The sequence below is a fragment of the Littorina saxatilis genome, linkage group LG11 (genome assembly GCF_037325665.1).
Source record: "Littorina saxatilis isolate snail1 linkage group LG11, US_GU_Lsax_2.0, whole genome shotgun sequence".
In the NCBI taxonomy this organism is placed as follows: domain Eukaryota; kingdom Metazoa; phylum Mollusca; class Gastropoda; order Littorinimorpha; family Littorinidae; genus Littorina; species Littorina saxatilis.
The window spans coordinates 25,823,042-25,827,373 of record NC_090255.1 but is presented as its reverse complement, the minus strand read 5'-3'; positions in this window follow the sequence as shown (position 1 = coordinate 25,827,373).

Genomic DNA, 4,332 nt, shown 5'->3' with positions numbered 1-4,332 from the left:
AACCTTTAGTTTGATGTTCATTTTGCTGTGACTTAAAAGTCAGCCCGGGGCAAACCCCTCCCATAGGGTGACGGATGTCACAACTTCCTGTGTACACAAACTGATGACGTATTTCACAACAAAATGGCGCTGCCCATGGTCAACCTCGAAACTAACCGTATAGAATGGGGGCGTCCTCGCCCCCATAATAAAGTTGGCATACAGTGGAACTCAGCTTTTAAGACAACCCCCTATAGTCTTGACATGTAGGAGGTCTTCTGGCCACCAATGTTCCTACCTTCCAACCAAGCAGACAAATTTGGACCTATCAATATTTTTCAACCAGGTCAAGCTGACCTTTCGTCCTGCGAGACTGGGAACAACACTGAAAGCCATCTCAGTCTTCATGTTACCTGTTTCAATTACATGATTTGCTCGATTTGTGATGCAGCCTCTGCTAACAGTAAACATAAAGTCATATACGCTCGTATATATATACGTGTATATAATCAGCCCTGAAAGTCAAAAAAATTGTGTACTAGCCTTTGGCAAGTGATTCTGAACATTTACTAGCCAGAGAGCAAACTCTACTGGACGAACCAACAATTTGGTTCAGCAACTTTACTCGCATTTGGCGAGTAGATCATGAACATTTACTAGCCAGAGAGCAAACTCTACTGGACGAACCAACAATTTGGTTCAGCAACTTTACTCGCATTTGGCGAGTAGATGAACATTTCTACTCGCCAGTTACATGTTTCCACAGAAATACTCGCCACTTTCAGACCTGATAATATATATGAGGGCCCCAAAGGGGGGGTATCATCACGATCACGGGAAGGGAAATTTTAGCTTTCACCATCACAGTTACCTTGATTTTTGTTTTTACGATCACAAACACCTTGACAAATAGAGGATCATAGAGTGATACAGCTGTGAAAAATGTACGTTGAAAATAAAATGCTTTGCAATAATGCCCATCACGATCACGAACACAAATGACGATCACAATCACGAGACTTGATTTTTTTGTCATCACGGATCATGGGCAAAGTCCCATCACGATCACAGAAATGGAAATTTCGGCAATCACGGTCACAGAAAGGTCAAAAAACGCCAATCACGATCACGATTTTAAACCCTTTGGGGCCCTCATAATATATGGGTGCCAGCGTGCCATCGAGGATCTACTTCAACAGATAAGGAACCCTTCTTTGAAAACTTCCAAGAACCTGAGAAAACAAGTTAGGTCTAAAACCTTAGCCTTAGGGCAGGGAGTCATAAACGAGTTGTACACTTTTAGCATTTTGAACTACAAACTGGGGTCTTAAAAGAGAGGGTGTCTCAGGGCCGGACCAAGTTCGTTTGAGGGGGGGGGGGGGGGGTTCCAACTCGGAAGGCAGGGGTCCGAAGTCCAAATTTTTTTTCTCTGAGAGGTACTTTGGATGGCCGGGGGGGGGGGGGGGTCCGGAACCCCAGGTACCCCCCCCCCCCCCCCCCCCCCCAGATCCGGCCCTGTGTCTTGCTGCTACATGTATGCTAACTATGTTTGTCTGTCCGGTGTCACGATTTCATCTTTCGCCTGTGTACATATTTCCCCCTCGACATATACTCAAGACTGAAATGTTGTTTCCTGGTAAAATTAAGAAGTGAAATTATTTATGGACGAAAAGCATGTCAGTTTCTTGCATGTGAAGAAAATTGGTGGTCAAATTTAATAGATTTCACCCCCAAAATCGATTTCTTCGATAACGTGTACTGAATGGTTACGTCCCTTGAGTAACAAGGAAAACATTTTAGGATGAATCAAATTTCTAAGTTAAATAAAACAAATTGGTTGGACAAATTTGGCCCCATGAATGTAACGTACACAAGGTCGCTCATCAGTACTATCGAAGGGTGTTTTTTTGTTCAGTGTAGAGTTTATACTAGATCAACGAGGCCGAGAAGCGAAATATCAACACGGCGAAAGATGTTTTTTTGTTCAGTGTAGAGTTTATACTAGATCAATGAGGCCGAGAAGCGAAATATCAACACGGCGAAAGATGAAAACGTCACACCGGCCCAGAACTAGTGTCTATTTGGGACATAACCTTGTTATATGCTAGATTAAAGTTTGCCTGTATGAGATCTTCACGCCCCCTATGTAATGTTCACTGAAGTTGCCATCATTTTTGACGCGATTATGTTATTGTGTACACTGATTGTGTAAAAACCCATCTTGCTCCTCGGTATGCCTGTGGAATACATGCAACTATATATATATACCTGTTCTTCTGTGTATGTTGGTTTGTTTGGGTACTTCTACAGGTGTGCATGTGATTATGCCTACTTTGTGTGTGTGTGTGTGTGTGTGCGCGCGCGCGCATATTCAGATATAGAGTGTGTTAAATGCATCAACTATCAGTTGCGATGCAAAACTTATCAAAGCTATGAGGTATTAAAATAATGATTAAGACTGCAGTTTTCTCTTGAACAAATATACGATTCATTTGTACAGAATAAACCATTGTATGATTAATGTGCCGATATATTTACACCTTGCAGAATAAAGTGACAAAATATCCAGTATACACACAAGAATAGGTACCCGGTATTGGTTTGAAAAAAAAGTTTTATGTTTATATAGTTTGTGTTGTTTTTGTCCCACTTTGCTCAGATCTGTATTTGTTTGATTTTCTTAGGCCAACCACAGGCGGAAGGTATCGTCCACTGGACTACTACTATGATAATGGTGATAGTAGTAGCAGTCCAGTGGACGATATCTTCCGCCTGTGGGCCAACAAAAAAAATAGTCTGTTTACGGTAACATAGGCCAAAAAAATAGGGTCGGTAGGTCGGGATTTTTTTTTTTTTTCAAGAAAACATATTTTTAAGTTAATTTTGCCAAAAAACAAAGATTTTTTTTATTTTTTTATTCCCCAAAATGCCAAAAAAAGTCCAGGGTCGCGCGAAAAAAAATAGGGTCGGTCAGGATACCGTAAACAGACTATTTTTGGGGGGGCCTTAGGTTACTTACTTAGACCAGTTCATAATGTAATAGTGTTTACAATCACTAGTCTGATGTTTATTGATGTAGGCTTCACTGCAATATATACATGTATATGAATTATGTACACATTCCTTTAAAATTTTGATTTGAAGGACAAACACGGATGAAAGTCTGAAAGTCAGTGCACATAGCTAGTGTGTGTGTGTGCGTGTTTGTGAGAGAGAGAGAGGGAGAGAGAGAGAGAGAGAGAGAGAGAGAGAGAGAGAGAGAGAGAGAGAGAGAGAGAGAGAGAGAGAGAGAGAGAGAGAAAGAGATCATCTTTGAAAAAAAATAGTATCCACTTTGCATTTTAAACTGAATGAATATGTAAGTGCTTATAAGAGTGTTTGACAATTAATGCTTAATGTAAATATGTTACATTGAATATATAACTGGAATCTTTTATGTATGTCATGTGTGTATGTGTTTGTGTGTGTGTGTGTGTGTGTGAGAGAGAGAAAAACTATATTACTATTATTAGTTTAAAAAATCTTTAAAAAAACAGAGTATGCATGCTTTTTGTGATTAATTGAATGAATGTGCACATGTGCTTCTGTTTGTGAAAAAACCCTGTGCCTAATTGTTCAAATCAGTAGTCTTGAGAATAAACTTCAACAACCATTATATAATTGTGAGTTTGTGTGTGCGAGTGACACGACAGTGTGTGTGAAATATGGATAAAGTAAGGGCGGGGACAAGGCAAATCTAAAGTTCCCTTTTGTCCAACAATACCAAATGCCTTGGAAATTCATCCAGAAACTACCCACATGGGAAGCTTATTTAAAAGTATTTGTGGCAACCTGTTTACAATGAAACTGAAACAATTAGTACCAAGGAAGAACAAGTCGCGTAAGGCGAAAATACAACATTTAGTCAAGTAGCTGTCGAACTCACAGAATGAAACTGAACGCAATGCAACGCAGCAAGACCGTATACTCGTAGCATCGTCAGTCCACCGCTCATGGCAAAGACAGTGAAATTGACAAGAAGAGCGGGGTAGTAGTTGCGCTGAGAAGGATAGCACGCTTTTCTGTACCTCTCTTCGTTTTAACTTTCTGAGCGTGTTTTAATCCAAACATATCATATCTATATGTTTTTGGAATCAGGAACCGACAAGGAATAAGATGAAAGTGTTTTTAAATTGATTTGGACAATTTAATTTTGATAATAATTTTTATATATTTAATTTTCAGAGCTTGTTTTTAATCCAAATATAACATATTTATATGTTTTTGGAATCAGAAAATGGTGGAGAATAAGATGAACGTAAATTTGGATCGTTTTATAAAAAAAATATTTTTTTTACAATTTTCAGATTTTTA